Source organism: Balaenoptera borealis (assembly GCF_965194805.1).
Source record: "Balaenoptera borealis genome assembly, chromosome: 11".
NCBI lineage: Eukaryota > Metazoa > Chordata > Mammalia > Artiodactyla > Balaenopteridae > Balaenoptera > Balaenoptera borealis.
Window position 1 is genome coordinate 31,441,614 of NC_138868.1, and position 13,908 is coordinate 31,455,521.

A 13,908-nucleotide genomic window follows, 5' to 3' on the forward strand; every position below is an offset into this window, starting at 1 on the left:
CCAAAAAGTCAAGTGTCATCCTCAGTTCAAAATACATCTTTCATGATTCCCCACTGTCCTCTGAATAACATTTGAACTGTTCTAGCCTGGCTGGTTAAATACCTTCTACTCTCTGCTCTCCGAGCCACATCTCCTTCCACCTGTGCTGCCCTTCATTCCATACTGTCGGCTTCTGACTGGCATCTTTGGGGAGCACACTCAGGATAAGCATGGCCCATCTTCTTGGAGTATTAGTGTTGCTGGAAAATTTTGAGAGGAAAAATGTTAGTTTTATGTTAAAGCAAGCACAGATATTTAATAGAGTAGAACATAAATTTTATATTATTTTTAAAATACACAGTAGATTTCAAAGAAATCTTGGGCTTTGGACTGTGCTCCCAGCCCCTAGGAATATATGTTCATGAGAAGTTTTGAGAACACTTCCTTTTTTTTTTTTTATATGGTATCTATCTCCTCAGTATGGGATCTCATCACATTTTCCACCCTACCTTTCCTTTTATTATCCAACTCAAAGTATTTCCTACATGAAGCTGATCACATGCTGGAAATTCTTTTCTTCTCTGAGTCTTTGTTTAATTTATATCACTTTATACAAAATACAGTGCAGTATATGATATATTTTGTTGCTAGTTGTATTATGCACATGTCTTTACTTCCCTTGTAAATTTTTTGTTTTTTTTAATAAATTTATTTATTTTTGGCTGCGTTGGGTCTTTGTTGCTGCACTCAGGCTTTTTTCTAGTTGTGGCTCACAGGGGCTACTCTTTGTTGTGGTGCGCGGGGCTTCTCATTGTGGTGGCTTCTCTTGTTGTGGAGCATGGGCTCTAGGCATGCGGGCTTCAGTAGTTGTGGCTTGCGGACTCTAGAGCGCAGGCTCAGTAGTTGTGGCGCACGGGCTTAGTTGCTCCGCGGCATGTGGGATCTTCCTGGACCAGGGCTCGAACCCATGTCCCCTGCATTGGCAGGTGGATTCTCAACCACTGCACCACCAGGGAAGCCCCCCTTGTAATTTTAAGACTCTTAAGGATAGGATTTTTTTGATATTTGTGTTTTTTTTAAGAGTTATTTTTTATATTTTTATCGATTACAAGATCTAACTAACATAATGCTTTGTAATATAGTAAGCATTTGTTTTTGGAATAAATGAGTGAATGAATAAACGTATCATTTTCCTTTCAGTTTTAATACAGTCTTGTATTAAACCTCAAATTAGAAATTTTAAAAATATTTATCTTGTCACTTTGTTTTCTGTTGTGATTTTTCTACACATTTAGAATGGTACTTTTATTATTAATATCCAATTTTATGAATTCAGTCAAATGTTTGTTTAAGTTGTAAGACAAAAGTTTTACTTCTAACTTTTGGGTCCTAACTATTATTGAATGTAATGCCTAGTGGTATTAATAATAGTACCTAGTAAATAATTCCAGTAAATTGAAGATGACATAGCTTTCTTCATCTAAGTATTATAAGAAGGAAATTGGCTAGGCATGTGTATGTTGTAACCATAAATATATTTGTTCTTTACTTCAGAAGTAAATTATTTTTTTTAAGTTTGCTACATCCCATAATACAAGAAAGAGTTCTTTGTGAATAAATGCCAAAATCAAAATAAGCCTGTGTGACTACAACCAAGCTTTGAGTGATACTTTTTTGAAGTTTATAGCTAGAAAATAAAAGTTTTGCATGTATTGAAGAGTATGCTCTCTCCTCTAAAAGCTTCTCTTATCTTCTGACTCCATTAAGCTCATTTTACCATGCTAATCAAACATAGTTGTTGTTTGTCTAAGAATGTAGAGATGATATATTCTCTGTTTTAATTAGTGGCAGTAGATCTAATCCAATTATTTGAGAAAAATTATTTCTTTCTTTTGGAGGGAAGTGGCTTGCCCTGACATAAATCACTAATTATCGAAAGCAAGATTCCATAAGGTTGAGAAGAGTTTAAAAATGAACCTTGAGAAATTTACTTATTCTGCAGAATTCCTGTGCATATTAAGGAATAATTGATCACTCTAATTTTTTTTTTTTTTTTTTGCCTTAAGAACTATCAGATTTCTTATTTCAGTCTTGGTTATACTTACCTCTATTTGTAGAGACTGCTCTTCTGGTTCTTCTCTTCCTGTCTGGCATCTAGCTTTTTTCTCCTCTGTTTACATTTCATGGTGTGTGGTCCTCTGCTGCTTCCAGCTTCATTCACATTTTAGATATATCTGTGGCATTATTTTCTCTAAGTCATTTTCACTGTGTTCTATCAAAAAATCAGACAAAAAGAATTTATGTATCCATTAGCAAAGCTAATTTCTTATATTGTGCTATAAATTGTTAAATCCTTTTCAAATAAATGGCTTATCTCAGCTGGTACTCTGACGTTTGTGTTGCCATGCTAATTCATTTTTTAGATTTGTTTTTTACAGTGTGTTACCACATATTTTGCAAAAGGGCATTTGCCTTCATTGTTTGAGAATTAAAAATGTTTATTTTTAAAGTTTTTTTAAACCATGGAACTGCTTTTTTAATGTAAAACATTAATTCCAATCAGCAAAGTGTATGATTGATAACACTGTCATCAGTGCATCATTCATGCATTCAGCACGTTTATTATGTGCCAGATACTATTGAAGGAACCAAAATAGAAATTCAGAAACTTTGAGTAGTCAGTCAGTTGGTTTGTTAGTTTCCTTTAGTTTGAAGAAACAAAGGTTCTCTCAGGGCACCATCATCTTAAAAAAAAAAAAAAAGAAGGTTTATTGTTATTCTCTGTGTGGTACAGAACTGCAGTGCCAGAAAATCTGAAGCCACTTAGTGGCTGGCTACTCTCTCTCAGTACTTCTCTCTGAATGTCTGCTCTGGTCTCCTTTTGCTAACTAAAGGCATTTTATCCTCTCTTCTGTAGTTTAAATGCTGCAGAGGGCCTGTCTGATGTTTTAAAATCAACTTCATTGAGCAATAATTTACATACAATAAAACACACCTATTTTAAGTTTGATGAGGTTTGACAAGCTTATGTACCTGTGAAACCGACATTATAGTCAAGGTAGAGAACATTTCCTTCACTCCAAATAGTTACCTTGTGCTCCCTTGCATTCAGCCCCTGCTTCCCACCAACTAACCCCAGCTCCAAGGAAGGATAAGTCTGCTTTCTGTTCCTGTAGACTAGATTTGCCTTTTCTAGAATTTCCTATAGGTAGAATCATTCAATATATATTCCTTTGTGTCAGGCTTCTTTTGTTTTTAAAAATTGCCGATATTTCATGTATTAAGATTGTTCCTTTTTATTGCTGAGTGATAGTCTATTCTGTGGAATACCACAAATTGTCTATCCATTCACTAGTTGATGGATAATTGGGTTGCTTCCAGTTTTGGGATATTATGAATAAAATTCTGTGACCACTTATGTACAAGTCTTTTTGTGGATACTTGTTTTCATTGCTCTTGGTTAAATGCCTAGGGACTGAATTGCTGGGTTGTATGGTAAGTGTGTGTTTAACTTTAAAAAACAGTTCGGCAATTTCTTATAAAGTGCTTGTGCCATTTCTACATTCCTGCCACTATTGTCTGAAAGTTCCAAGTGCGCCACATCCTTGCCAGATTCTCAGTCTTTTTAACGTTGTCATTCTATTAAGTGTGTAGTAGTATATCATTGTTGTTTTAATTTCCATTTTCCTGAGATCTAATGATATTTGCCATCTTTTCATAAGCTTATTCTCTTTGTCTACTAGGGCTGTCGTGACAAAATACTGAATACCACAGATTGAGTGGCTTAAACAACAGAAATTTATTTTCTTACAGATCTGTAGGCTGACAGTCCAAAATGAAGGTGTCTGTAAGGTTTGGTTTCTCTTGCAGCCTCTCTCTTTGGATTGCAGATGACTGCCTTCTCTCCATACCCTCACATGGCCTTTTCTGTGTGCGTGCCCATCCATGATGTCTCTTCTTCCTTTTGTAAGGACACCAGTCCTTTTGGATTAGGGCCCCACCTTTATGAACTTGATTACCTCTTTAAAAGTCCTATCTCAAAATACAGTTACAGGCTGGGGGATCAAGATGGTGGAGGAGTAGGACAGGGAGCTCACCTACTCCCACAAAAACATTCAGAACACATCTGCAAGTGGAACAATTCACATAGAACATCTACTGAACGCCAGCAGGAGACCTCAAACTTCTGAAAAGACAAGAAAACCTCCAAGTACTGGGTAGGACAAAAGGAAATAGAAAGGAATCGGGATGGGCCTGCACCACAGGGAGGGAGCTGTGAAGGAGAAAAGGTTCCCGCACCCTGGGAGTCCCTTCACCGGTGGGGGATCAGCCTGGAGGGAGGGGGAGCTTCAGAGCCTGGGAGGAGAGCACAGCAACCGGTTTGCAGAAGGCAAAATGGAGAGTAACCTGCACAGAAGGTCGGCACCACCACCTTGCGTTCTCCAGACTGAGATGCTCCTCTGTTGATGCAGGTGGGGACTGGATGCTCAGAGGTCAGACCCAGGGAAAGGACTGGGGTTGGTTGTGCAGAGACAGTCTGCAGAGGCTAGCTTGTGGCACCTGAGGGTGTACTCAGAAGAAGCTGGCGCCTGCCAGAAAAGCAAGGTGCCACTATTAGGGGCACATGAGGAGAGGGGCAGGACCACCATAAGTGCTTCTTTCCCTGTAAGTGCTCCCAGGCAACGGGACACTGCCTACAGAAGCTCTGGGGGTGGGCTCAAGTCACCACTGCAATCATGGGCTCCATAGGCAGGCACGGGCCACCACTACGAGATCTGCAAGAAGTTGCCAAGCGCTGCCCACACTGTCTTGGGAGTGCACAAGGGCTGCTGCACCTGCACACCCCATATCAAGGGGATAACAGCCAGCCCATGCTGAGGAAAGAGACAGTAAGCATCCAAACTAAAAGCAGCCCCTTGATTCTGGAAAAGATGGTGGAGTAGAAGGCCTTGAGCTCACCTCCTCTCATGAAAACACCATAATCACAACAAACTGCTGAACAGCCATCGACAAAGAAGACTGGAACCTACCTAAAAACATAGTTTACATTCAAAGACAAAGAAGACGCTGCAATGAGATGGTAGGAGAGGCGCTTTCATAACATAATCAAATCCCATACCCGCCAGGTGGGCAACCCAGAGACTGGAAAATAATTATATCGAAGAGGTTCTCCCACAAGAGTGAAAGTCCTGAGCCCCACTTCAGGCTCCCCAGGCTGAGGGTCTGGCATCAGGAGGAGGAATCCCAGAGCACTTGGCTTTGAAGACCAGTGGGGCTTGAGTGCAGGAGCTCCACAGGACTGAGGGAAACAGAGATTCCACTCTTGGAGGGCACACACAAGGTTTCATGTACACTGGGACCCAGCACAAAGCAGTAATTCCATAGGAGCTTGGGCTGAACCTACTTATGAGTCTTGGAGGGTCTCCTGGGGAGGTTGGGATTGGCTCTGGATCACTATGGGGGGGGGCAAGGACACTGGTGGCAGAGGACCCAGAGAATATTGATTGGCTTGAGCTCTCCCAGACGTTGCCATTTTGGCACCAAGACCTGGTGCTACCCAGCAGCCTACAGGCTCCAGTGCGGGAATGCCTTAGGCCAAACAACCAGCAGGATAGAAACACAGCCCCACCCATCAGCAGACAAGCTGCCTAAAGCCGTGCTGAGCTTACAGCCACCTCTATACACACCCTTTGACATGGTCTGCCCACCAGAGGGAGAAGACCCAGCTCCACACACCAGTGGGTAGGGACCAGTCCCACCAGGAAGCCTGCACAAGCCCCAGGACCAACCTCACCTACCAGAGGGCAGACACCAGAAGCAAGAGGAGCTACGATCCTGCAGCCAGTGGAAAGAAGACCACAAACACAGAAAGTTAGACAAAATGAGATGGCAGAGAAATATGTTCCAGACGAAGGAACAAGATAAAAACCCACAAGAACAACTGAAACAAGTGGAGATAGGCAAACTACCTGAAAAAGAATTTAGAGTAATGATAGTAAAGATGATCCAAAATTTCTAAAAAGAATGGAGGCACAGATTGAGAGATACAAAAGATGTTTAACAAAGAGAATATCTAAAGAATAAACAAACAGATGAACAATACAATAACTGGAATGAAAAATACACTAGAAGGAATCAATAGCACAAGAATTGAGGCAGAAGAATGAATAAGTGAGCTGGAAGACAGAATGTTGGAAATCACTGCTGCAGAACAAAATAAAAAAAAAGAATGAAAAGAAATGAGGACAGTCTTGGAGACCTCTGGGACAACATTAAATGCACCAACATTAGCACTATAGGGTCCCAGAAGGAGAAGAGAGAAAGAGCCTGAGAAAATATTTGAAGAGATTATAGCTGAAAACAACCTTAACATTAGAAAGGAAACACTCAAGTCTGGGAAGCACAGAGAGTCCCATACAAGATAAACCTAAGGAGGAACATGATGAGACACATACTAATCAAACTGACAAAAATTAAAGACAAAGAAAAACTATTAAAAACAACAGGGAAGAGAAACAAATAACATACAAGGGAATCCCCATAAGGTATCTGCTGATTTTTCAGCAGAAAATCTGCAGGCCAGAAGGGAGTGGCTGATGTTTTAAAGTGACGAAAGGGACAAACCTACTACCAAGAATACTCTACCCAGCAGACTCTCATTCAAATTTGACGGAGAAATCAAAAGCTTTACAGACAAACAAAACCTAAGAGAATTCAGCACCACCAAACCAGCTTTGAAACAAATGCTAAAAGAATTTCTGTAGGCAGAAAAGACCACAACTAGAATCAAGATAATTATGAATGGGAAAGCTCACCAGTTAAGACAAACATAAAGCAAAGGTAGGAAATCATCCACACACAAATATGATATTAAAACCAGCAGTCGTGAGAAGAGAGTACAAATGCAGGATATTGATAATGCATTGGAAATTAAGAGACCAGCAAATTAACACAGTCTTGTACATATATAGACTGCTATGTCAAAACCTTTTGGGAACCACAAACCAAATATCTACAATAGATACACACATGAAAAAGAAAAAGCAACCCAATCACAATGCTAAAAGATAAACATCAAATCACAAGAGAAGAGGAAGGGAAGAAAAAAGACCTACAAAAACAAATCCTAAACAGTTAACAAAATGTCAGTAAGAACACACATATCGATAATTACCTTAAATGTAAATGGATTAAATGCTCCAACCAAAAGACACAGACAGGCTGAATGTATACAAAAACAAGACCCATATATATGCTGTCTACAAGAGACCCACTTTAGCCCTAGGGACACACAGAGTGAATGTGAGGGGACGGAAAATGGTATCCCATGCAAATGGAAATCAAAAGAAAGCTGGAGTAGCTATACTCATATGAGATAAAATAGACTTTAAAATAAAGAATGTTAGAACAGACAAGGAAGGCCACTACATAATGATCAATGGATCAATCCAAGAAGAAGATATAACAATTATAAATATATATGCACCCAACATAGGAGCACCTCAATACATAAGGCAACTGCTAACTGCTATGAAAAAGGAAATCGACAGTAACACAATAATAGTGGGGGACTTTAACACCTCACTTACACCAATGGACAGATCATCCAAAATGAAAATACATAAGGAAACAGAAGCTTTAAATGACACAATAGACCAGGTAGATTTAATTGATATTTATAGGACATTCCATCCAAAAACAGCAGTTTACACGTTCTTCTCAAGTGCGCTTGGAACATTCTCCAGGATAGATCACATCTTGGGTCACAAATCAAGCCTCAGTAAATTTAAGAAAATTGAAATTATATCAAGCATCTTTTCTGACCACAATGCTATGAGATTAGAAATGAATCACAGGGGAAAAAACTTTAAAAACACAAACACATGGAGGCTAAACAATACGTTACTAAATAACCAAGAGATCACTGAAGAAATCAAAGAGGAAATCAAAAAATACCTAGAGACAAATGACAATGAAAACACGACGATCCAAAACCTATGGGATGCAGCAAAAGCAGTTCTAAGAGGGAACTTTATAGCTATGCAAGCCTACCTCAAGAAACAAGAAGAATCTCAAATAAACAATCTAACCTTACACCTAAAGGAACTAGAGAAAGAAGAACAAACAAAACCCAAAGTTAGCAGAAGGAAAGAAATCATAAAGATCAGAGCAGAAATAAATGAAATAGAAACAAAGAAAACAAGAGCAAAGATCAATAAAACTAAAAGCTGGTTCTTTGAGAAGATAAACAAAATTGATAAACAATTAGCCAGACTCATCAAGAAAAAGAGGGAGAGGACTCAAATCAATAAAATTAGAAATGAAAAAGGAGAAGTTACAACAGACACCGCAGAAATACAAAGCATCCTAAGAGACTACTACGAGCAACTCTATGCCAATAAAATGGACAACCTGGAAGGAATGGACAAATTCTTAGAAAGGTATAACCTTCCAAGACTAATCAGGAAGAAATTGAAAATATGAACAGACCAATCACAAGTAATGAAATTGAAACTGTGATTAAAAATCTTCCAACAAGCAAAAGTCCAGGACCAGATGGCTTCACAGGTGAATTCTATCAAACATTTAGAGAAGAGCTAACACCCATCCTTCTCAAACTCTTCCAAAAAATTGCAGAGGAAGGAACACTCCCAAACTCATTATATGAGGCCACCATCACCCTGATACCAAAACCAGACAAAGATACTACAAAGAAAGAAAGTTACAGACCAATATCACAGATGAATATAGATGCAGAAATCTTCAGCAACGTACTAGCAAACAGAATCCAACAACACATTAAAAGGATCATACACCATGATCAAGTGGGATTTATCCCAGGGATGCAAGGATTCTTCAGTGTACGAAAATCAATCAATGTGATACACCATATTAACAAATTGAAGAATAAAAACCATATGATCATCTCAATAGATGCAGAAAAAGCTTTTGACAAAATTCAACACCCATTTATGATAAAAACTTCAGAAGGTGGGCATAGAGGGAACCTACCTCGACATAATAAAGGCCGTATACGACACACCCACAGCAAACATCATTCTCAATGGTGAAAAACTGAAAGCATTTCCTCTAAGATCAGGAACAAGACAAGGATGCCCACTCTCACCACTGTTATTCAACATAATTTTGGAAGTCCTAGCCACGGCAATCAGAGAAGAAAAAGAAATAAAAAGAATACAAATTGGAAGTGTAGAAGTAAAACTGTCACTGTTTGCAGATGCCATGATACTGTACATGGAGAATCCTAAAAATGCCACCAGAAAACTGCCAGAGCTAATCAATGAATTTGGTAAAGTTGCAGGATACAAAATTAATGCACAGAAATCTCTTGCATTCCTATACACTAATGATGAAAAATCTGAAAGAGAAATTAAAGAAACACTCCCTTTTACCACTGCAACTAAAAGAATAAAATACCTAGGAATAAACCTACCTAGGGAGACCAAAGACCTGTATGCAGAAAACTATAAGACACTGATGAAAGAAATTAAAGATGATACCAACAGGTGGAGAGATATACCATGTTCTTGGATTGGAAGAATCAATATTGTGAAAATGACTATACTACCCAAAGCGATCTACAGATTCAGTGCAATCCCTATCAAATTAGCGATGGCATTTTTTAAGGAACTAGAACAAAAAATCTTAAAATTTGTATGGAGGCACAAAAGACCCCGAATAGCCAATGCAGTCTTGAGGGGAAAAAAACAGAACTGGAGGAATCAGACTCCCTGACTTCAGACTATACTACAAAGCTACAGTAATCAAGACAATATGGTACTGGCACAAAAACAGAAACATAGATCAATGGAACAAGATAGAAAGCCCAGAGATAAACCCACGCACCTATGGTCAACTAATCTATGACAAAGGAGGCAAGGATATACAATGGAGAAAGGACAGTCTCTTCAATAAGTGGTGCTGTGAAAACTGGACAGCTACATGAGAAAGAATGAAATTAGAACACTCCCTAACACCAAACACAACAATAAACTCAAAATGGATTAGAATGGATTAGTGACGTAAATGTAAGACCGGACACTATAACACTCTTAGAGGAAAATGTAGGAAGAAAACTCTTTGACATAAATCACAGCAAGATCTTTTTTGATCCACCTCCTAGAGTAATGGAAATAAAAACAAAAATAAACAAATGGGACGTAATGAAACTTCAAAGCTTTTGCACAACAAAGGAAACCATAAACAAGACAACTGTCAGAATGGGAGAAAATATTTGCAAACGAATCAACAGACAAAGGATCAATCTCCAAAATATATAAACAACTCATGCAGCTCAATATTAAAGAAACAAACAACCCAATCCAAAAATGGTCAGAAGACCTAAATAGACATTTCTCCAAAGAACAGATACAGATGGCCAAGAAGCACATGAAAAGCTGCTCAACATCACTAATTATTAGAGAAATGCAAATCAAAACTACAATGAGGTATCACCTCACACCAGTTAGAATGGGCATCATCAGAAAATCTACAAACAACAAATGCTGGAGAGGGTGTGGAGAAAAGGGAACCCTCTTGCACTGTTGGTGGGAATGTAAATTGATATAGCCACTATGGAGAACAGTATGGAGTTTCCTTAAAAAACTAAAAATAGAATTACCATATGATCCAGCAATCCCGCTACTGGGCATATACCCAGAGAAAACCATAATTCAAAAAGACACATGCACCCCAATGTTCTTTGCAGCACTATTTACAATAGCCAGGTCATGGAAGCAACCTAAATGAGCATTGACAGACGAATGGATAAAGAAGATGTGGTACATAAATACAATGGAATATTACTCAGCCATAAAAAGGAACGAAATTGGGTCATTGTTGAGACATGGATGGATCTAGAGACTGTCATACAGAGTGAAGTAAGTCAGAAAGAAAAACAAATATCGTATATTAACACATGTATGTGGAAGCTAGAAAAATGGTACAGATGAACTGGTTTGCAGGGCAGAAGTTGAGACACAGATGTAGAGAACAAACGTATGGACACCAAGGGGGCAAAGCCGTGGGGGTGTGGGGATGGTGGTGTGATGAATTGGGCGATTGGGGTTGACATGTATACACTGATGTGTATAAAATTGATGACTAATAAGAACCTACTGTATAAAAAAGTAAATAAAATAAAATTGAAAAAAAAAAAAAGTATGCAGAAGATCTAAATAGACATTTCTCCAAAGAAGACATACAGATGGCCAAAAAGCACATGGAAAGATGCTCAACATAACCAATTATCATTGAAATGCAAATCAAAACTACAATGAGGTATCACCTCACACCGGTCAGAATGGCCATCATCAAAAAGTCTACAAAGAATAAATGCTGGATAGGGTGTGGAGAAAAGGGAACTCTCCTACACTGTTGGTGGGAATGTAAATTGGTAGAACCAGTATGGAGAACATTATAGAGGTTCCTTAAAAAACTAAAACTAGAACTACCATATGATCCAGCAATCCCACTCCTGGGCATATATCTGGAGAAAACCATAATTCAAAAAGATAGGTGTACCCCAATGTTCATTGCAGCACTGTTTACAGTAGACAAGACATGGAAGCAACCTAGTGTCCATTGACAGAGGAATGGATAAAGAAGAGTTGGTACATACTTACAATGGAATATTACTCAGCCATAAAAAAGAACAAAATGCCATTTGCAGCAACATGGATGGACCAAGAGATTATCATACTTAGGGAAGTAAGTCAGAGAAAGAGAAATATCATATGATGTCATTCATATGTGGTATCAAATTTTTTAAAAATGATACAAATGAACTTATTTACAAAGCAGAAACAGACTTACCCATATTGAAAACAAAGTTATGGTTACCAAAGGTGAAACATGGGGGGTGGGGTGATAAATCAGGAGCCTTGTGATTAACATACGCACACTACTATATACAACAAGGACCTACTGTATAGCACAGGGAACTCTACTCAATATTCTGTGATAACCTATATGAGAAAAGAATCTGAAAAGTAATGAATATGTCTGTGTATAACTGAATCACTTTGCTGTACACCTGAAACTAAACACAACATTGTAAACCACCTATACTCCAATTTAAAAAAAAGAAAAAAAAGTTACATTGAGGATCAGGGCTTCAATATATGAATTTTGGTGGGACAGAATTCAATCCTTAGCACTATTGACCATTTCTACATCTCTTGTTTTTTTGTTTGTTTGTTTGTTTAGTTTAGTGTTTAAATTTTTCCCATTTTGTGTGTCTTAATAGTAAGTTGTAAGAATTCTTTTTATGTTCCTTTAAGTCCTGTAACATGTATTATAAATATTTCCTCCTTTTAATTTGTTTATGATATATTTAAAGAGCAGAAATTTAAAATTTTGGTTAAGTTCCATATTTCTGTTTTTTCTTTTATAGTTTGTGGGTTTTGTGTTCTATTAAAGAAACGTTTGCCTATGCCAAGTTTGTAAAAATATTCTCCATTGTTTTTTTCTAGAAGTTTTATAATTTCAGCTTTTACCTATTTGCATTTTGAGTTAATTTTAATGTTGGTTATGTGTTAAGGGTCAAGGTTCATTTTTTTGGAGTATGGATATACAGTTGTTCCAACACTGTGTTGAAAGATAATATTTTCCCTACTCAGTTACCCTCACATTTTTATTTCAAATCCATTGACCAAATATGTCTGGGTCTATTTCTGGACTGTATTCTGTTCAATTGATCTATGTCCTATGCCAGTACTACACTATCTGCTTACTATAGCTTTATATAGTAATTCTTGAATTTAAAAGTCTTCTAATCAAATAGTGTAAGTCTTCCAGCTTTTTTCTTCTATTTCAGAATTGTTTTAGCCACTCTGCACCCTTTCCATTTAGAATTAGCTTATCAATTTCCCTAATCATGCTTGCTTGAATAGTGCCTGATACTATTGGGATTGCATTAAATACATAGATCATTCTGGAGAAAATTGCTATTTAATAATATCAAATTATAAATCTATAAACATGATTTTTTTTTTCTATTTATTTAGGCCATATTTATCTCAGTTTTTTTCTTCTTTTTTTTTTTTTCAGTGTACAGGGGTATTATACGTCTTTTTTAAATGTATCCCTAAGTATTTCATGTTTCTGGTGACAGCAGTTATCTTGACTTATTCCTAATATTATCTTATAATTTTCATATTTGGTTTGGACTTTAGAGAAATAGTGGGCTCCTAAAATGAGCTTGGAAGTGTTCTCTTTTTCTCTGTTTTTTAAAACAATTCGTGTAGTAATTGGTACTGTTGCTTCCTTAGAAATGTGATAGACTCTACAAGTGAAGCAATTGGAGGCGAGAGTTTTCTTTGTGGGAAAGTTTTAAATTCTGAATTGTTTTTACAAGTAGAGGCTCATTCAGTTACTCTATTTCTTCTTGAATCGGTTTTGGAAAGTGGTATATTTTTAAGGAATTTTGACATTTTATTTAAATTGAATTTAGTGGCAAAAAATTGTTTTCAACATTCTCTCATATGTATATAAGAGATACGTAGTGATCTGTCATTTACCATCTGTGTGACCTTGGGCAGATTACTTAACTTCTTTGTGGGATTTAACCCAATAGTTAAATTCCAGCATTATTTCAATGGATATTGAGTTCTCAGCAAGACAGGATTTCCTTTTGCAGCTATTGGCAGACCAACAATAAGGAAATATAGCAACTTGGGGAATGACAGGGGCTTTAATTTTTTTATTTTTTTATTTTTTTGGCCTCGCCTTGAGGCTTGTGGGATCTTAGTTCCCTGACGAGGGATTGAACCTGTGCCCTTGGCAGTTAAAGCACAGAGTCCTAACCATTGGACCACCAGGGAATTCCCGTGCTTTGATTTTTAGGACCCGCCTTTCCTGCACAGCACTGGACATATGTTGTATGTAACTGATGTTTGTTACTTGGGT

General features: G+C 37.6%; 1 protein-coding gene and 1 long non-coding RNA gene across 7 annotated transcripts in view; one reads left to right on the forward strand and one right to left on the reverse strand.

The window, feature by feature from the left end:
* CCDC34 (coiled-coil domain containing 34) overlaps window positions 1-13,908 on the forward strand; it is a 37,295-nt gene that overhangs the window by 19,522 nt on the left and 3,865 nt on the right. The window lies entirely within an intron of this gene.
* LOC309606018 overlaps window positions 1-13,908 on the reverse strand; it is a 182,578-nt gene that overhangs the window by 14,211 nt on the left and 154,459 nt on the right. For all 4 annotated transcript variants that reach the window (XR_014231599.1, XR_014231600.1, XR_014231601.1 and 1 more), the window contains 2 exons: window positions 2,085-2,251; window positions 103-239 (listed from right to left, as the gene is read on the reverse strand). This is a non-coding gene — a long non-coding RNA (uncharacterized lncRNA). The remainder of the gene's footprint in view (window positions 1-102; window positions 240-2,084; window positions 2,252-13,908) is intronic.